This window comes from Crinia signifera, chromosome 12 (assembly GCF_055691185.1).
Source record: "Crinia signifera chromosome 12, ASM5569118v1, whole genome shotgun sequence".
Lineage (NCBI taxonomy): Eukaryota > Metazoa > Chordata > Amphibia > Anura > Myobatrachidae > Crinia > Crinia signifera.
In genome coordinates, this window is record NC_139228.1 from 69,274,318 (window position 1) to 69,295,836 (window position 21,519).

At 50.4% G+C, this 21,519-nt stretch overlaps 1 long non-coding RNA gene across 1 annotated transcript in view; it reads left to right on the forward strand.

The window, feature by feature from the left end:
• LOC146049642 (uncharacterized) overlaps nucleotides 1–21,243 on the forward strand; it is a 35,226-nt gene extending 13,983 nt beyond the window's left edge. The window contains exons 2-3 of the long non-coding RNA XR_014466164.1: nucleotides 19,701–19,769; nucleotides 20,300–21,243. This is a non-coding gene — a long non-coding RNA (uncharacterized LOC146049642). The remainder of the gene's footprint in view (nucleotides 1–19,700; nucleotides 19,770–20,299) is intronic.
• The last annotated feature ends 276 nt before the right edge of the window (nucleotides 21,244–21,519 follow it).

A 21,519-nucleotide genomic window follows, 5' to 3' on the forward strand; every position in this document is an offset into this window, starting at 1 on the left:
CTGGTATACAGCGGTATGGTACCGGCACTTTCTTCGAGCACTGAATTTTTTTTTTAATCTTCAGCGCGCAGAACCTGGCTCCCCTGCTCACAGCTGTCTACTCAGCTCTGCCCCCCCCCCCCCCTACTAGCAGTAGCCGATGGGTCACCCAGCAGCGCACTGTCTCAAAGCGCTGCCCACCCCCTGGCATCGCCCCCTCCCTGTGCAGGCAGCAGGACTCGGTGTCTGGGGCTGGAGGAGGCTGCTGCGCTATAGCCCAGCCGCTCCCAGCCACACACACACACAGCAGGGGAGTGGGGACCGGGAGGAAGGCAACGGCTGCAGGAGGTGGTAAGAGGCTGGGGATAGAACCCAGCAGCTGCTATGGGACACGAGGCAGTGTTGCCTACCTTCCCACATTTTCTCAATCCTTCCTCCAGCTCCCCTGCAAGCCCCTCCGTTCCTCCTCGTTTTCTGTGCCGTTGCCTTAAATAAATAAAAAACTGACTGCGCATGCGCAAACCAAATGCCGGCCACCGCTGGACTGTGGGGGGCCATAAAGAGAAAGTGTAGATTCGGCAGCAGGGGCAGGATAGGGAGTGTCAGCAGCATGAGCACCAGTGCTGTCCCCCTCCAGGATTGAGGAAGTGTCAGACAGACAAGACAAGACACAGACTCAGACAATGGGTAGAAGAACGCTGCTGCCAGAGAGCTGAGAGTGACAGAGGGAGGCTGACTGCCAGGGCTGGGACACCACAGCACGCTCACTGCTGCTAAGTGTCTCCCACGTGTGTAGTAAGTAACAGACTGTGGATGACAGCTCTGCTGCAAGCCTGTGCAGTTGCTGGGGACATAGAGATATTCTGTATAATGGCATGTGCTGGGTAACAGTTAAGGGACTCTTAACGTAACTTCCTGTGACCAATTCTGTGCCTCCTCCTACCTGTGACCCATCCTGTGCCTCCTACCTGTGACCCATTCTGTGTCTCACCCTACCTGTGCCCCAGTCTGCACTCCATCCTGTCCCTCATCTTACCTATTCACCAGCTTGTTCCCCATCCTGTGCCTCATCCTGTACTCCATTTATGCCCCATCCTGTCTCCAGCTCGTGCCTTATTTTATAATGTGTAAGGGGCACTAGTACTAGATAGTACAGTATATGGTATCCTCCTACTAATAAGGGGTATGTGGTGTGGTACACTACACGTAGACACACCCCCTTTTGAGTGACCACGCCCCATTTTCCAGATCGCGCATAACTACTTTAATTTTCCATACCCCCACTTTTAAATTTCCACTTCGAGCACTGTGTGTGTATGTATGTATGTATGTATGTGTGTGTGTGTGTATATATATATATATATATATATCCTGATGAAGATGTTTGAATAACATCGAAAACGTTTGATCACCAAACTGCTTGAGACTCTTTATTTCTAACTCCAGGTGCCGCCGATATATATATATATTTATTATACACACACATAGTACCAGTAACAGAATAGGGACATTCAGAGTTCTATACTACCCCCTCAAACTGTACAGTACACACATATAATATAAACACTAGAACGTCTCTGTTCCTCTGCTGCTGCCCGCTGGCGTGTCATTCCCACTGACAGTACTCACCACCTCAGACATTACACTCTGCATGTAATGCGTGTCTATAGTACCTGCGTGTGTACTCTGTACACATCCTGTAACCAGTCACAGCAGCCTCCTCCTGATTATGATACCTGCACCCCTCTTATGCCCTAGTGTGCAGTATAAGCCGCACTGACTGGGAACCGCGGCTAGTACAGTCTCAGCATGTCCCCATCTTTATGCGGTCACAGAATGGAAGCTGTGGAGAGAGATGAGAGGGGAAGCCACTCCTCCTCACCTCAGCACAGAATGCATCCCAAAATCCAAGTCACCACACCTGGAGCAGTCGTGCATCCCATTGTGCGTCCTCCGGCAACCTGGTATTGTTCTGCTTGGCAGTGTGACGGTTGTCAGTAGTACTAGGGTCCCTAAAATAATACATAGGAGTCACTGTATGTTAAATCCAGCTGGCTGTACAGGCTTACTGTACTGTGTAAGACACACATAAAATGGAATATTGTTTAAAACTTTATTCCATGCTACTTTTTATACAGTATTTATATAAATCCACTTTGGTTTTCCAGCATATTTAAATAGCATTTATGATTTTCCTAAGGAGTGGGAGGAGAGACATAGAAATCAAGGGAGAGATAAACACGGGTCAGAAGGAGAGAGATCTGCTTTCTCTGCTGCAAGGATGGATCTGGCAGCTACAGTATGTAGACACAAGCCATGAGCCCTAAGGTTTAGAATTGTACAAGGCTAATCCACCCCCAGCAACCACGGCACCACTTTCCCCATGGTACTTACCCCACTGCTTCATTTATGGATGCTAATCCTGAAGCTGAGGTGACACAACAATTCAGTACATGAGTTAGACAGACTCCCAGTAGTGCTTTGCATAGGAGGCTAAAGGCCCCCATACATTAGTCCGACTTAGTCCCCTGCAGCTCCCCGGGAGGGGGAAGCACGATTAGGCACTTGATGTGCCAAGGTTTGCATATGATAAATCTCATGGATTTATCATATGCAGTCCCCGGGGAGCTGCAGGAGGAGGGAGTCGTGCGGGGGATGGCAGCGGGATGCCGGCTAATTGAGAGCCGAGCAGGGAGAGGCTACATAGGGACCCGGGCAGGAGGAAGCTGTTGCGGGGGATGCCGGCTATAGAGAGCCAAGCAGGGGGAGGCTGCATATGGCGCCGGGCTGGAGGAAGCTGTTGCGGTGGGGTGACAGCGGGAGGCGAGCAGGGAGAACTTGATGACATGACGCTGGCTGCCGGGCAGCGCCGCAGCAGCGGGAGCCGGGAGAAACAGATAACTTAAAAAAAAAAAACGCCCATAGAGATGACTTGCAAGCCATTGATTGGCTGAGACCTCTCTCAGCCAATCAGCGATTGGCTGAGAGAGGTCTCAGCCAATCAATGGCTTGCTAGTCATCTCTATGGGCGTTTTTTCCCCCCAAGTTATCTGTTCCTCCCGGAACAGATGGGGGGCCTTTACTCACACACAGCCTGGAGAATGGGGGCGGGGCAAAGCCAGTAAGAGAAGAAAGGAGGAGCAGTGGGGAAAGCCAGTACTGATTGGTCAGTACTCGTGAGAGCTCTCTCCCCCTCTGCACAAGTGCTGCTGCTGGCAGACGTGCAGATGCTGTGTCTTGGAGCTCTGCCCGGGCCGGCTCTACTGGCACTGCGCGTAAGCCGGCAATCAGTGACAGGAGGAGGGTGCAGTCTGGACTGACCAGTCTGCGGCAGTGATCACCCTATTTGCATCCCTGCCTGATTGGACGGCTGATCCGTCGCTTGGAAGCCACTGCCAGTGCAGCCACAGTCCATCACTGCTCAGCAGTTCCACGGGTGTCAGTTTGTGAGTTTGGAGTGGGCAGCCAGTTGGGCTGTACTGTGGATCAGGCAACATCAATTCGTTAATGAATTCATCATGCTGGCCCTGCCTGCCAGCGCCACTTCCCAAAGCACTATCCCGGCTTGTGTCTGGCGTCGATCTCAAATAATTGGGGGATGCGGAGGGGGGGCTGCAAGCTGCCCCCTGTTCTGACGCCCCTGACCCAACCCCACTCTCACACCTACACCACCGACATACAACACACCCCTATACCTACACGGCAGGACAATGACCCTGCCAGCACCCAGCCCTGACAATAAAACACAGACCTGCACAGCGGGACAGTCACCCCAGCAGTCCAGCTCCATGAGCCCTTCACCGCTCGTTGTAGCTCAGCCGCTGTCTCAGTGAGTCAGTGGGACACTCACACTGCGACCATTGCACACATCCCTCCATCCAGCATGCGCTGCGGAGGGGTGTCAGTCAATCAGGCCGGGTGGGCGGTTGTTGGGGCTGCAAGGCAGCGCTAGAACATTTCCGGACATTTTATAGGTGCTTTGGGCCCCTACCATTTTGGGGCCCCTGGGCAACTGCCCTTCATTCAAGCCCATACGTTAAGATGGCCCTGGGTTGGTCCCCTCTCTGAGGAGGACTGGGAGATGGGTTTGGGCAGCCCGCTCCTATCAACTACAACCTCTAGATTCCAGCAGATACAGTTATACCTACTACATAGAGTATACTTAACCCCTGTTAGGCTTTTTAAGATGGGAGGTAGGGTGGATTCAAATTGTCCTAAGTGCAGCGCACCGAGTGGCACCTTTTGGCACCTACTGTGGAATTGCCCTGTAATTTCGGCATTCTGGCAGGAAGCAATACACACAATGGTAGCCACGGTCATCCCAAGGGATGTGTTTACTCCAAGGCTATGTACTTTGGCAATATGGGCAGAAGACATACTAGAACACTGGTGGCCAACCTGTGGCTCTTGAGCCTCATGCGGCTCTCCCCCTTGTAAAGTGCGGCTCCTGCTGCCCGCTGCCCACCGTCTGTCCCAGTCCCCCCTGCCGCCGGTTCCCTGAATCCCTTCTCCTTCTGAGGGGAGGAGAGTGCACATAGCGTATCTCTCCTACCCCTTACTGTGCATCCTTGTGACTGGGCCGTCCGCCAATCAGAGCTCGTGGGCCAGCGAGCTTTGATTGGTGGGCGGCCCAGTCACAGGGAAGTGAGGGGGAAGGAGACGTGCGGTGTGCTGTGCTCTCCTCCCATCTGTGACATGACAGGAGGACTGCAGGGGGACACCAGACTGTCCTCTCCCTGCCTGGCAGCAGAAACAACAATGGTGAGTGCTGCTGCTGGGAAATTTACACTGTGGGGGCATAGCAGTTTGTGGCACTGTGGGGGCATAGTTTGTGGCACTGTGGGGGCATAGCAGTTTGTGGCACTGTGGGGGCATACCAGATTTTTGGCACTGTGGGGCATACACGGCACCGTGTGGTGCATACCTGGCACCGTGGGGGGCATATGTGTATCTGGATATTTGGGTTTTGTAGTGCTGCGCTCTGCCTAAGTATTAAAGTGTGTGTGTGGTCATAATAACAGTCCGTTATTGAAATTGAAAAAAAACACACTTTACTGGTAAATCAAGGTGCGAATTGACATGCACATGCAAAATTTAAAGATAAAATATAGATGAAAGTCAAATCATAAACTTAAATACATACATAGTCTGCAAGTATTGTTGCAGCACAAGTGGATAATAGTTTAAATAAGCAACAGTTGCCGATATGTGCACAAACTCCCAAGGAGTCAGATTGGTGATCTGTCCTGGTTGGGCAGTGTGTACGCTCTTGCGGTGCTGTTGCTTTGAAAAGTAAATTTCACGTCAGAGATGAGACACAACCTTAGGTTGTTAATAGCAACGGGGGAACAACCTAAGGTTGTGTCTCATCTCTGACGTGAAATTTACTTTTCGGTACTTGTTTCCTATCTGGGCGCCCAGGATTTCTACGTACGGCACCGTAATGAAATCGGATCGCATTGCATCGGATACCACAAATGCACATACACGATATTGAACGATGCGATGCGATCCGATTCGATTTCCCAATGAAATCGGATCGCATCGGATACCACAAATGCACATACACGATATTGAACGATGCGATCCGATTCGATTTCCCATAGGAAACAATGTTAAATGGATCAATTTACCCAAATCAGCATAGGGAAGAATGGTAAATGGGCCAGAAACCCCAAAAAAACCCACAGAGCAGTGGAATGTCCCCCCAAAAGTAGTTGACGCCACCCCGCCATCAACGTGAACCCGAAGCGTGGCGAGCGCAGCGGTACGCGTCCTCCGACCTTTTCATGCCCTACTATCCACTAGGGCGTGGAGTGAGAATAGAATAGTGTGGCGAGCGCAGCGAGCCACCGAGCCCGAAGCGTGGCGAGCGCAGCGAGCCCCGCGAGGGGACGCGGATACCTTCACAGGTAAACGCGTCCCTTTGCGGGCTTCCCAGGTGTCCGCGTCGCCATGGACACCTGGGAAGCCCGCGAGGGGACGCGTATAACTGTGAAGGTATCCGCGGGGCTTGCTGCGCTCGCCACGCTTCGGGCTCGGTGGCTCGCTGCGCTCGCCACACTATTCTATTCTCACTCCACGCCCTAGTGGATAGTAGGGCATGAAAAGGTCGGAAGACGCGTACCGCCGCTCCTCGCGGGCTCGCTGCGCTCGCCACGCTTCGGGTTCACGTTGATGGCGGGGTGGCGTCAACTACTTTTGGGGGGACATTCCACTGCTCTGTGTTTTTTTGGGGGGTTTCTGGCCCATTTACCATTCTTCCCTATGCTGATTTGGGTAAATTGATCCATTTAACATTGTTTCCTATGGGAAATCGAATCGGGTCGCATCGCATCGTTCAATATCGTGTATGTGCATTTGTGGTATCCGATGCGATGAGATCCGATTTTTATACGGAGAATAGCATGGTGCGCAATTAACTTAGCGGGCGCCCAGATAGGAAACAAGTACCTACTTTTCAAAGCAACATCTCCGCAAGAGTGTACACACTGCCCAACCAGGACAGATCACCAATCTGACTCCTTGGGAGTTTGTGCACATATCGGCAACTGTTGCTTATTTAAACTATTATCCACTTGTGCTGCAACAATACTTGCAGACTATGTATGTATTTAAGTTTATGATTTGACTTTCATCTATATTTTATCTTTAAATTTTGCATGTGCATGTCAATTCGCACCTTGATTTACCAGTAAAGTGTGTTTTTTTTCAATTTCAATAACGGACTGTTATTATGACCACACACACACTTTAATACTTAGGCAGAGCGCAGCACTACAAAACCCAAATATCTATGTACAAGCAAAGGATTAGTCACCCTTAAAGTGCAGCTGCTAGCCGAACACGATTCAGTGCGCTGATTACAAACCCATTTCTATATGTGTATCTGGCACTATTGGGGGCATATGTATATATGGCACTGCACTATTGGAGGCATATTTGTATCACACCCACCCAAGGGGTCAAAATAGACTACGCCCCTTTTTTTGGCGCATGTGCCTTCGGCGCACGCATGATGTCGGATCTTTAGCTTGACTACCGATATTTTTCGGCTCTTTACCTCTGACTGGTTGGCTACCCCTGTACTAGAAGAACCCACCCAAAGTTATGTTACTCAGTTATGTACCTTGATAAAAGTTTGCATTGCCAGGTCATGGTTGGCCTCAAGCGGCCCTACATGGAGAGAATGGATATCATTGTCCAATGAGGTGGCACTAAATTAAAAAATTCTCTATCTCTCTAGAGGTTCTGAGAAAAAATATCATGCCATATGGAACAAATGATTAGACTCCCCCTTCGTGCACCAGGGTTAACTCCCCGGTGGACAACCTGGGTCTCCCCTCATTGCTATCCTGGGGCATGCATGCCCTTGCTGTGTTGGAGAGTTCTGGGTTTCCATATTAAACCTATATAAATGCATGTCTGTTGGCATGTATGCATCCCTGTTAACATACATCCCATCAAAATTGCGGTGAGCCCCTACCGTTTCCCCACCTCGTGCAGAGCCTACTCATTAAGCGAGAAGTGCCTTGATCGGGCTGCGAAAGAGCAACACAACAACCTTAATGCGATGTATCACAACATGTTTTTCTCTTTCCTCCAGTCTGGTGACACAGCTTACGATGGGATGTAGGAGGGTCCGCCAGGAGCCAGGCACCTATGCTTCTAATTCTTTGGGAGCAGGCTCCTCCCTACTGCATCCCATAATGCTTCAGTTAGTTTTAGGTGCCCACAGGAGTGGGTGCTATGCTTTGCAGCTGCGCTGCAGCTGCGTTTTTTTCTTCGTATTTTTTTTTTTTTTAGATTAGTTAGGCTTTTTATTATTTTATTAATGCACTAGCTAGAGCAGGTTTGCCAGTGTGTCGCTTCTCACAGAAGTGCATACACACTGAGAGCGCAGCAGAGGCTGACAGAAGCGCGTCCTGTCAGCTCTCTGTGTGCAGAGGGACACCTTTTTATTCCCTCTGCTCAGCGCTTAGTCTCTTTAGGATAGAGGCTTTCCTGGGCCCCGGGGGTGTCCTAACCGGCTCCTTGCAGAAGGGGATCGTGGGGGACGGACCCCCCGCGATGGCGCCTGCCATCTTGAAGGGTTTAGGGACGGAAATCCCGCCAGGGAAGTGAAGTCCCTTACAGGAGTCCAGCGCTGCTGGACGACTCCATTGTGGTCCCATTGAGGGAGGTACAAGGAGGTGAGAGAGAGACAATGCGGGAGCGGCCGAGGGGGGAGAAAAGCACCAGATGGGCTGGTCTCCCTACTGAGGCAGAGACTTGGTCTCTTCCTGCACTGTGTTTGGCGCCTTTTTCACCGCGCTGCGGAGCTAACAGGGTGATTTTATACAGACTACAGTCTCTTCTCAGAAGCGCTTCCCTCGCTGATCGCTGACAGGATTACCAGCTCAGATAAGTACTCTGATACATTGCTCTGTGCGGTGCCTGTTCATTTTGCATTGTGTTTAGATACATGGCTGAGGGTTTTACTTCTGCTGCTGTGGAGGAGACATGCTGCTGTAGGCTGGACATGTTTATTTACTGTAAAAAGTGTGATGCTAAATTTACATGTGAACATGAGGATCAGGGGGATTTATGCCCGTCCTGTGAGGCTGTTCCCTGTGGATCACGCGCCCCCAGACCAGAGATAGCTGAACCTGCGTGGGCTTTGGCTCTGGGCAGGTCTATGAATGCTCTTACTGAGGCTTTGAATAGGCAGAAGGATTCTTTGATAGGGTCTCCTGGCCATTTTACATCGTCTCAGGTGTCTCGGGGGTCACTTACCCCGGCTCAGGGGGACCCCATTTTGCTGCAAGCTATGCAGGATACTGCCCAGGGGGTTCATAAAATGACTGCACTGATGGAGCAGTTTACAAAATGCTCTGATGAGAGTGTGCTTAGGCACCCTGTGTCTACACCACCAATTATGGGTGTGATGAGAACTGGAGTTGGGACATCAGTGAGGAAGCTGAGGCGTTAACTTAAGGCATTGAGGATTTGATTGTGGCTGTTAAGCAGACTTTGAATCTTACAGAGGAGGAAAAGACTCCTGTCTCTTGTGTGTTTAAAAAGAGTCGCAGGGACCCTGTATGTTTCCCCTCAGATGAGGGAATGTCATCTCTTTTAAATGAGGCAGGAAAGACTCCTGATAAGAAATTGTTGATAGCAAAAAGGTATGCTAATATGTACCCTATGCCAGAGGAGCATACCAAATTATGGGAAAAAGCCCCATTAGTGGATGCATCAGTTGCTAGGCTGTCAAAAGCCACTGCCTTGCCGGTCCAAGGGGGTGCTGCCTTTAAGGACCCAGTGGACAAAAAAGTGGAAGGCTGTTTGAAGGCTATTTTTGAAGGCGTGGGTTATACCTTGAGACCCATTATTGCATCTGCCTGGGTCACAAAAGCCATGATCAAGTGGGCGGAGGAGCTTGCTGGGCTGCTCCACCAAAACTCAGAGGCTTTTATTCTGGCAGAGAAATTGAGATCTGCCGCAGAGTATGTCTGTGAGGCTGGTGAGGAAGGAGCTAAAATGGCATCCGGAGTGTCTGTAATCTCAGTGTCTGCTAGAAGGGCTCTTTGGCTCAAAGCTTGGGAAGCTGATAGTGAGTCTAAGAAGTCCCTGGAAAGCTTGCCTTTTAAAGGGGAGTTATTGTTTGGCTCGGAGCTGGAAGCCATTATCAAGCAGGCTACTGGGGGCAAGAGTACTTTTCTTCCCACTACTTCCAAGAGTTCAGGCTCCAAGTTTGGAGTTTTCAAGCCGTCCTTTCGGCCGCCATTTCAGGGCGGGGCGTCCAACAGAGGCCAGTCTGGCCGTGGCAGATTTCAGGCCGGCAGAGGAAAGGTTCCCAGAGGCCGTTTTGGTGCCTTTACAAAAAAGCATGTAGCTAAAGGGGATGACAAGTCCTCTGCATGATGGGGCGGGGACACCCCGTTCTGGGCTCTCCTAAGGTTTGCAATTGGAGAAGACCATTGGCAGTTTCAGGCACTGCCGTTTGGTTTGGCAATGGCTCCGAGAGTTTTCAGGAAAGTGATGGCGGTCATGGCTGCAGCTCTCCGTCTAAGGGGAATAGTAATTATTCCTTATTTGGACGACCTTTTATTCAAGGCGGAGTCGGCGGGAAAACTTCAGGAACACCTGAGTGTTGCGACGCAGTTCTTGCAGGAACAGGGTTGGGTGCTAAACCTTCCCAAGTCACATCTAACACCTACACAGAGTCTGCAGTTCCTCGGGGTTATTTTGGACACACACCTTCACAGGGTGTTCTTACCTCACCCCAAAGCGGTGGAGATTCGGCAGATGGTGCTGACAATTCTCCGGGCCCCTGCACCGACGGTGTGGCAGGGAGTAAGGCTGCTGGGCAAAATGGTAGCGACCTTCGAGACGCTGCAGTTTGCCAGATTCCATTCACGGTCCTTCCAATGGAACATACTAGCAGGCTGGTCCGGCAATGCCAAGACCATGAAACAGGAGCGGCTGGCCTTGTCTCAGGAAGCAAGAATATTCCTGAAATGGTGGACGGATAAAGAGACTCTGCAGATAGGGTGGTCCCTTTGCTCATGGGACTGGTTGGTCATCACGACGGATGCCAGTCTCAGGGGCTGGGGGGCAGTGGTGCTTCACCTGAGATTGCAGGGCCTTTGGTCAGTGGAGGAATCCAGTCTTCCCATAAATATACTGGAACTGAGAGCAGTATGGAATGCCTTGTGTCAAGCAGAGGAATTCCTGAAGGGTTTGCCAGTACGAGTACAATCCGACAATGCCACTACAGTGGCATACTTAAATCACCAGGGCGGTACTTGGAGCAAGATGGCGATGGCAGAGATTGTGAAGATCTTCACCTGGGCGGAGGTTCAGGTTCTGGCACTGTCAGCCGTTTTCATTCCGGGGATCCGGAATGTGGAGGCGGACTTTCTCAGCAGGGCGGACCTGATGGAGGGGGAATGGTCACTCCATCGGGAGGTGTTTCAGAAGATGGTAGACAGATGGGGACTGCCAGACATAGATCTTATGGCGTCCAGGACCAATTGTCAAGTACCGAGATTTTGCTCTCGGTCAAGGGATCCGTTGGCTTGGGCAGTGGATGCCATGACAATTCCTTGGTCTTTCAATCTGGTCTACATCTTCCCCCCGTTCCCAATGATCTCGAGGGTGTTGAAGAGGATAAAGAACCAGGGAGTACTGGCCATTCTGGTTGCACCAGATTGGCCCAGGAGGTCATGGTACTCAGACATACTGAGATTATCGACGGAATCGTGGCGACTTCCTCTTCAGCCGGACTTGCTAAGCCAAGGGCCGTTCCTGCACCAGGACCTAGCTTGTCTAAATTTGACGGCGTGGCATATGAATCCTCCTTATTGAGAAAAAAGGGGTTTTCAGAAGAGGTCATACAGACCATGCTAAGGGACAGAAAACCGGTGTCTGCGGCCAATTACCACAGGGTGTGGAGAATCTACATCAGGTGGTTCATACCTCCAAGTTTAAGGTTGCGAGGCTTCTGGAGTTCTTACAGGATGGACTGTCGTCAGGGTTAAGTTTGCAGTCTCTGAAAGTGCAAATTTCGGCGCTTTCCATTTTCTTTCAAAAGAGAGTGGTTCTGTTGCCGGAGGTACAAACCTTTTTACAGGGTGTGGCCAGGATTAAGCCTCCTTACAGGCAGCCAGTTGCACCATGGGACTTATCTCTTGTTTTGTCCATGCTGCAGAAACCTCCTTTTGAGCCACTGAGATCGGCTGATCTAAAGTACCTTACCTGGAAGCTTACTTTTTTATTGGCCATTGCCTCGGCTAGGCGTGTGTCAGAATTGGGTTCCTTGTCTTGCAAGTCCACTTTTTTGATTTTTCATGATGACAGGGCTGTACTTAGGAAAGTACCAAAATTCTTACCTAAAGTGGTTTCCTCTTTTCATTTGAATCAGGACATTGTGCTTCCAGTTTTTTCCCCGCCTGAGGGAACGAGGAATAGGGACCGTTTGAAAAAGTTGAATGTGGTTCACGCATTGCGAATCTATATCAGTAGAGTAAAGGATGTTCGCAAATCAGATTTGCTGTTGGTTTTGTACGATGTACATAAGCTTGGGTGGCCTGCTTCAAAGCAGACGATTGCTTGTTGGTTGAGATCAACTATTGCGTTTGCCTACTGTAAGGCAGGTAGGCCTGTGCCATCTCGCATAAATGCCCATACTACAAGGTCCGTTGCGTCTTCATGGGCAGTGCGTCATGGGGCCACAGCGGAGCAGCTGTGCAGGGAAGCCACCTGGTCCTTTGTTCACACCTTTACAAAATTCTACAGGTTTCATGAGTTCGCGTCGGAGGACGCTTCATTTGGACGGGCAGTGATGAGAACTGGCAGTCTGAGCGTACCCTCCCAAAGGACCAGCTCGTGAACGTCCCATCGTAAGCTTTGTCACCGGACTGGACGAAAGAGAAAAGGGGATTTTTGTAAGAACTTACCATTTGAACCCCTTTCTCTGAGTCCAGTCTGGTGACACAGCGATCCCTCCCTAATGCTCAGTAAGTTGTACCGTTCATGGTTGCCATGTTATGTGTTATAAGTTGCATATATGATGTTCAGGCATTGTACTGAGTTATGTATCCTAGTGTGCTGTTGAAGTTTAACTGAAGCATTATGGGATGCAGTAGGGAGGAGCCTGCTCCCAAAGAATTAGAAGCATAGGTGCCTGGCTCCTGGCGGACCCTCCTACATCCCAAGGTTAGCTGTGTCACCGGACTGGACTCAGAGAAAGGGGTTCGAACGGTAAGTTCTTACAAAAATCCCCTTATTTAATCCATATATGCATAAGTTTATAATCACAATGTTTTTTTACATATATACCTCTGTCTAATGGAAATGATTGTTTGAAACACAAGCAATTTGTTATATGCATTATTAAACAATTGATCAAACAAAATAGTAAAAAAAAAACATGAAATTTTTTTTTGTCATGCCAGTTTATTGCCACAATTAATTTACAACAAAATACAATGCAATTTTTTTTTTTTTAACTTCAATAAGTATTTATTGGAAAAAGTTTCACATTACAGTGTATAGACATATGAAATATGAGGGAAAACAATGTCAGGGGGGGGGTTAGGAGAGCAGGGGGGGTGGGGGGGGGTGGGGGGAACGGACTAGTGATCGAGCATACACCTCGCTACGCAGAGCGAGTTAATTAGAGCAAACAATCATAAGAATAGGGTAATTATCAATGAGAGCGGTGGTAACCATAGGAGCAGTAGTAACAATAAACAGCAGTGAAAACATTGAAAGCCATGAGAACAAGAAAAACCATAATGGAAGGCATATATCCTAGGGGGGGACCTAAGTGGACCTCCTGACTCTTTCACGTCTCGTCAGGTTCGTTGAGGCTGAACTGTCGGGGGTCTGAGGCGGATGGGGGGGAGAAGAGTCTGGATCCTTCACCCTCTGTTATATATGTGTGCCAATATCGCCACTGTGGGGCAACAGAAGAGGCAGGGGGCATGCTAAGGGAGGGGCCAGTCTCCATCATAAAGTGGTAGTTTGTCTTCGAGACCACCTGTAGTAGGGATGGAGGGTCTGGTTGCTTCCATTGTTGTGCCAGAGTGGCACGCGCAGCTATAAGGATGTGTCCTAGCACCAGCCTCTTCTCCTTAGGTATCTCTTGTGGGTAGATGTGTAGTAGGGCTAGGGAGGGATCTGGAACAACTGGGGTGTTGATTACTGCGGATATTAACTCAAATACATCTGACCAGTATTTAAGGATATTGGGGCAAGACCAGAATATATGAAATATGTCCCCTGTTTGACCACACAGTCTCCAGCATTTATTGGGACAAGACGGCCAGAAGGAGTGTAAGCGCACTGGAGTCATATAGGTTCTGTTTATAAGCTTAATATGCATTTCTGTGTGGTTCAAGCAACGGGACATGTCAAAAGAGGTGAGGAAGATTAGACGCCATTCATCTGGGGAGAAGGTTCTTCCAAGGTCGGCTTCCCACTTCTTATGCGCTGGGGCTTTCGAGAAGGAGTGAGGCGTTATAAGAATCTTATACCAGAAGGATATATCCCGTTTGGTGTAAGGATTGAAAGGTCTGGAGAAGATATGTTGGAGAGTAGGTTGTGGGCGGGGTAGCTTCGCAATGGAGGAGTTCCACCAGTGTGTTACTTGGATATAATGTAAATATTCTGATGTGGGTAGATGGTAGCTGTTTTGTAGGGAGACGAACGAGAGGGGGGCGTGTGAGTCGAGTATGTCCCCCAGAGTGTTAACGCCGCGGGCTTTCCAAGAGTTAAGGTTAAGGTTTGGGATTAATTTGGCTACGGTCGAGATGGGAACGGAGGGGAGGTTGTTTGTGACGGTGTCTAAGGTGGAGAGGAGCTGGTCCCAGGCGAGAAGGGAAGCCTTGGTGGCCGGGAGGAGGAGTGGTAGGGGCGGCCTGAGTTGTCGGGGGATTCTGAAAAGGTCAGCCAGTGGGATGTTGGGGGAGAAAGATTGCTCGATGGAGACCCAGCTTGTCGGTGTGCTAGGTTCTGAGAAGTGTTTAATTGGGGCCAAGAGGGACGCCATCTGATAGAGATGCAGATCTGGGAGGTCCAGGCCACCAAATGCCCTTGGGAGGTGGAGTCTGGCTCGAGCAATCTTTGGGGGCTTAGACGCCCATATGTATTTTGACATAATGTTTGTGCACGTCTTGAGGGCCCTCTTTGGAAAATTGTAGGGGATGGTCCTGAACAGATACATTAATTTTGGCAGAAGAGACATTTTGAAAGCCGCCATACGACCCATCCAAGAGATGTCGAATGCGGACCAGGAGTTGGAGATGGTGGACAGGGTGTCTAATAGGGGGGTAAGGTTAACTTCGAAGACTTTGGATGTGGTGGAGGGGATTTGGATCCCTAGGTATTTTATGGAGCCCCTTTGCCAGTTATATTGATATGACGCTTGTAGTTGGTGGATGTGAGGGAAAAGGTTGATGGGGAGTGCGTCAGTCTTGGTTGTGTTGAGTTTGTAGTACGAGGCCCTGCTGTATGAATCTAAGATGTCGTGGAGGTGAGGTAGTGTAGAGATGGGGTTGGTTATGAACAACAGGACGTCATCTGCGAAGAGGCTGCATTTGTGACGGTCGGGGCCCATCTGTAGGCCTTCCATTCTAGTGTCGTTTCGTATGGTGATGGCCAGGGGTTCAATTGAAAGAACAAATATGAGCGGGGAGAGGGGGCAGCCCTGTCTGGTACCGTTTGTGATTTGGAAAGGGTCAGAGAGGAACCCGTTGCTAAACACCCGGGCTGAGGGCGAGCTATATAGAGTCAGTATGGACTTAAAGATGTGGCCTGAAAAGCCAAATCGCCGCAGGACCTCCTGCATGTAGTGCCAGTTCAATCTATCGAACGCTTTTTCCGCGTCTAAGGATAGTAAGAGGAGGTCCTGTTCGTTGGCTAGAGAGTCGATTAGGTTGAATACCCGCCTGGTGTTGTCGGAGGCCTGTCTTCCTGGTACAAACCCGGTTTGGTCAGGGTGTATCAGGAGCGGCAGGACTTGGTTAATGCGTAGGGCCATCAGCTTGGCGAACAGTTTAATGTCACAGTTCAGTAGGGCTATGGGTCTATAGTTCTGGCAGAGGGATGCGTCTTTCCCAGTTTTGGGTATCGTGACTATGCGTGCTTCTAGAAGTTCTGGGGGGGCCGATCCAAGGAAAGAGAGTTCGTTAAAGAGATTTGTTAATGTTGGAGTCAGTAGGTCCATGAATGTTATGTAGAAGTCGGTAATGAATCCGTCTGGGCCGGGGGCTTTATTGCGTGGGAGGGATTTTATAGCTGCTTGGATTTCCGTTTGTGACCAGGGGGCGTTAAGGGCTTCTAGCTGCTCAGGGGTGATAGAGGGAATATGGATTCTGTCTAGGAATGTCGAGATCGATTCAGCAGAGGGTTGGGGGGTGGAGGTATCAGAGGACAGGTTGTAAAGCTTGGAATAGTATTGGGCAAATTGATTCGCTATGTCTTTAGGGTTGATAACTTTGGTGTTATCAGGAGTGATAAGGTGTTTAATTTTGTTCCTAGCTTGTTGAGCCCTCAACTTTCTGGCTAACATTCTAACTGATCTGTTGCTAAACAAGTAGAATTTATGTCGCAATCTGTTCAATGCCATTTGTGTGCGGGCTAGGAGGAGTTTTTGGATCTGGCTACGGATGCTTGAGATCTCCTTTTTGAGATCTCTGGATGGGGATGTTTTATTTTGAGCTTCCAGATCCTTCAGTTTGGTCTCCAGCTCCTGCTGGGTCTTAACTGAGCGTCGTTTCAGGGAAGCTCCCACTTGGATTGCAGCTCCCCTGGTGACTGCTTTTAAGGCACACCAGTGGTTTATGGTGGAGGTGTCCTGGGGGGAGTTGGTGGAGAGGTAGTTGTTAATGGAGGTTAGTATAGAGAGTTTGGAGGAGGGGTCTTTGAGGAGATGGGGGAAGAGTCTCCATGGTCTCGGGGGGTTTTTAGAGGAGCGGACATTCCATTGCCAAGTAACCGGTGCGTGGTCTGACCAAGTAATGGGTAAAATGTCTACATCTTTTGTGTGCTGTAGGGTCCACTTATCACAAATTATATAATCTATCCTAGAGTATGAATTGTGGACTGGCGAGAAGAAAGTATATTCGCGGCCAGAGGGGTATTTGGATCTCCATGTATCGTATAGGTCAAACTCCAGGAGGAGATTACGGAAAGCAAGAGATGGGCCAGATTCGCGTGTGGAAGTAGGAGGGGGGGGGGGGGGGGGCGGGATTTGTCTAGTTTTGGGTCGAGAGCTAGGTTGAAGTCGCCCAGCAGAATCAGAGGGCCTTTCCTGATTCTCTGTGTCAGGAGGAGAAGTTTACGCAGGAATGAAGTTTGGTTGGAATTGGGGGCGTATAGGCAGACAATGGTGACCTGCTTGTCTTCCAGTAGGCCGGTTAGAATAATATATCTGCCACTTTTGTCTTGTACCTTGGTCTGTAGGGTGAAAGAAATATGTTTGCTGAACAGGATGGCCACTCCGTTTCGCTTAGTTGGGCCGTTAGCGTAATATGCTGTGGGGTAGTTTGCGTCTCTAAGTAATGGGGGGTTCGAGGAGTTAAAGTGGGTTTCCTGGACAGCAACCACATCTGCCTTTTGTTTATGGAAAAAAGATAGGGCCAGACGTCTTTTATTAGGGGAATTCAACCCCTTCACATTCAGAGACATAAAGTTAGGCATATCAGCTTAAGGGGGTTTACGATGGGGACTGTTGGTAGGCGGTTGGGGGCGTTCGCTCCTAAGGGGAAAGTCTAGACCGTCCGTTGGGGGTCGGGGGGAGAGAGCAGGAGTTTGAAAAATGTGAATGTGTGGGGGAAAGGCGGTAGGGGCTTGGGGAGCGGGGGAGAGGGAATGGGAAAAAGGTCCGGTATATTGGACCTGCATGACTACTGCAGAGGAGAGGGGGGAGAACAGGGGGAGTTGCAGTAGTGTGGGTAACTTCGGGGTGGTGGCTTGGGTCACATGGCGGATGGCCGCCACTCACATGCAAACAAAGTGTGAACAATAAAGAGGTGATATAACAATGTAACCTGATGAACCAACTAAACCTACGGTTTAAACATAAACAGAGTGTCCAACAAGTAGGAACCTAGTTCTAGCATTCTAACCGAGCAGCCGGGTTGTTATACATCCTGTGAACGAAGAAAAGAAAGAACCAACATAATATGATACTTAACAGTCAAGTCCCGACCCGGTGGCGGGGACCACAGGAATGAAGGCAACCGGTTCACCGTCGTAGTAGGCTGGATACACAAATCAGTGGGGTTCAGGTGGTGGTCCAGTCTTGTTGCGGTGGTTTCTGGCGTCTTGGTTCTTTGGGGCTGGTGACCGAAATATCCCAGTCCATCAGGAGTCTAACCCCGGCGTCTAGGGATGAGATCGAGTAGGTGGTATCTTCGTGGTAGACTAGCAGCTTGACCGGGAATCCCCACCGGTACCGTATGTCGTGGTTTCGAAGTGCTGTTGTGATGGGGGCAAGTGCTCTCCTGTTGGCCATTGTTGCGGGAGAGAGGTCCTGGAAGATCTGCAGGCCGCCCAGGGTGTCTGTGTTCTTAGACTCTCTGGCTGCCCTCAGGATTTGCTCTTTCATGGTGAAGAAGTGCACTCGGAGGAGTGTGTCTCTTGGGAGATCTGAGGGGACCGTTTTGGGGCGTGGAAGGCGGTGTATACGGTCGATTAGCAGATCTTTAGGGTCTGCAGAGGGGAGAAGTTTGCGGAACAGGGTAGTGGCGAAGTCCTCGAGTTCTGAGTTGGCTACTGAGTCGGGAATGCCTCTGATTTTTATGTTATTGCGGCGGGACCTGTCCTCCAAATCCGCCAGCTTGGACTTGAATTGTTCAAGGTCCCTCTGTTGAGAATCATAGGAGGTGATCAGGTCATTATGTGACTCAACCAACTCATCTAGTCTGCGTTCCAGTTGGTCGGTTCTCTCCCCTATAGCTACAAGCTCTGTCTTAACCTCTCGGATAGCGGACTTCAGATCTTTGGTCAGCTCTGCTTGAAATGCCGAGAAGACTTGACAGAGGGATTTCATTGTCACTGGAGCATCTGAGTTAAAGTCTACTTCATCTAGCCCAGGTGTTGAGGTTGTCTCTTTTGGTGCACCCCTGGTGTGGGGGGACAAAGTGGGAGGGTTTCCCTGGGCTGAGGAGGGTGGGGAGGCTTTTTTGGGGGGAAGTGGGATTTTGGAGAGGACGACTTGTTTGATCCTTTTAGGGGGCATGGCGATGGCTGAGAGCACTTGTAGGGGTAATAGTTAGCTCTGGAGAGATGGTTCTGGTACCGGAGGGGGGGGAAGCTAAAGCTGGTTACTGGGTCATGGTATCCTCATGGCCGGAGTAGCTGGTGAGTGGCAGCCAGTATATAGTGGTTTCACATCTGGGCCTGTAGTTAGAGGGTTGGGATACAATCAAGAGGCTTGTCTAGGATCAGGAGTGCTAGGTAGTGTGGGCTGCAAAAGGGTGGGTCTCCCAGCCGAGAGACTGCAAGCTTATGCAGCAGAAAGGGGGTTCTGGAGGGTTGCAGATCAGGTTGGTGCTGGGGAGGAGGCACAGCTTAAGAGCAAGAGGTTGAGGAGGTTTCACCCTGGCCTGAAAGATGCAGCAGATTCCCCCAAGGGAAGTGAGTGGCTGTACTGTGGGGCCACCCCTGGATGTCTGGGCTGCTGGGGTGTGCCCAGCGGGTACTCACTTTGGTTGCGGTGGGGGATGCAGCTGGGTCTGGTGCTGAGGGACTTCACTGTGCTGCGCCGGGTAAGATGGCGGCGCCTCCGGCCTTGAACAGGCTGCAGCTAGTTGTGGGCTGGAAGGGGGTCCGACCGGGGGCCCAGGGTCTCCCCAGGGCTGTCCGTGGGCTGGGGCGTGCGGTCCTCTGTGTTCCGGTGCGTCTCTTTGGTCGCTGCGGGCGCTTCGGGAGTCCGCGTCGGCGCCCGGGCCGAAATCGAGGCCCCGGCTCCGGCCTCGCGCCTAGGCCGCAACCCGCAGAAGCGCTTAGAAGCGCTTCCCGGCTCCGCGGACGGGGCAGCGGGCGACCGGAGCACTAGGGGGGATCAGGGGAGAGCCTGGGGCTGGTTGTGGGGTGCAGTGTCCGGCGAGAGAGGTCTCTAAGCTGGCACAGGAGCGGGAGCTCGATACAGGTGCGGCCGCTCTGAATGGCTGCCAAGCCACGCCCCCAATACAATGCAATTTTAACACTGTTTGCTAATTTTTTTGCAGATCAAACTACACAATGTCGTCCAGCTGGCCACAACCCACCTCGTGGACACGTGCCACCAGAGCGAGCTAGTGAGTATATTTATAAATGCACACAAACGCACTATTCTAACCCATAAAAAAACATTTGTCTGCTAGACACAAAAACAAATCCACCAGACCTGACGCCTGTGAATAACAAACCAATCATCTAAATCTGTACACCATACAAAACACATGGTGAAGGAAAATCCCTATACATGCTGCGGGCCTGCTATTGGACACTAATTATGTCCGTTGAAAAATGGCAGAAGTAAAAAAATATTTTTAGGGGTAAACATGCACATTATACATGATGGGCCAGATGCATGAAACATTTTTTGGTAACATGATGAGCAATACTCATAGGAGAAACCACACACCAGAACAGAACAACACAATAATTGTTAATCAAGTACATACATCACTATAACTATCCATCACATACAGTATATGGACCATTTTTTTAAAAAACCCACAAGGAGTGTTGTCAAAGAACATTTGTAAACATTGAGCAACATTTCACTACACCATAAAACTCCACAGCAGTATTGCAGCATTTACCAATTTGCAAATATTCACAGGAACATCTCAAGAACTGGTACATCAGGAAGAGGACCCACATCCTGACCCACCAATGCTGGAGTTTGATGGGGAAATAATGCTCCACACAGTGGACCCCTACGAGGCAGAGGATATCCCTACTGAGCCAGCCAGCACAGCAAGGCAAAGAAGTACCCACCATGTACACCACTCCCCACTTCAAGACCCTTACCCTACTGCGCCTACAGGCCCTGCAACCCCTACTACAGATGAGCTGGCCAGATCCTTGCATTCCTTGCGATATCTGTACTTTGGTGTGTGGGGGGTCTCCTCTCTGCCGCCTCCTGCTGCCTTCACGCCGGGGACAGCTAAGCAGGCTGTCCCCGGCGCCTCCTCCTCCCCCCTGCAGCCGGAAGGACGTCCGGCTGCGTTTCTAGGGGGAGAAAGGGCTTACCTTCCAGGGTCCAGGAGGACCTGCAAGAAGGTAAGCCCAAGGGAGGAGGAAGAGGGGGGGCGGGTATCGCAATTACAGTTGATGAGTACGCTTTGTATATTTATCTATAATATTCCTTTTCACTAATTCTTTCTACGTATCTGACATTGGGTTTTGTGGCTAAAAAAACGAATGGCAGGCAGTATCGACACTCGCCCTGGAGACATTACTCGGGCCCTTAGGACCCAATATTACTGCATTAGGGCCCAAACTGAGACCATTTGCAGTTGGGATGTATTCAAATACATTGCCGCCTGCCCACCGCGATGTCAGCACATATGTACTAACATATATGGCTGGCATTGCGGTGCGGTAACTGAGACCCCCCGCGATACCTGTACTGTGGTGTGCGGGGGGTCTCCTCTCTGCCGCCTCCTGTTGCCTTCGGCGCCTCCTCCTCCCCCCTGCAGCCGGAAGGACGTCCGGCTGCGTTGCTAGGGGGAGGAAGGGCTTACCTTCCAGGGTCCAGGAGGACCTGCAAGAAGGTAAGCCCAAGGGAGGGGGAGAGAGGGGGGCGGCGGCAGTGTTCCCTCTAAGCTGTGCGCACGTGCGCGCGCACACAACTTGACGAGTGTGCGCACAGACATTACAACAGAGCGCACAAAGCAGCAGTGGTCCCTTTTTGCAGTTGTTGACTCAATTAATGTGTTTCACCCATTAACTACATTGTGTGTTGTGTTTCGAATGTTTAAATGTTTAATATTATTTTGAAGTAAAGTTAACACAAATGCTGAATGTCATTTTCCAGTTATATATAAGTGACGCACA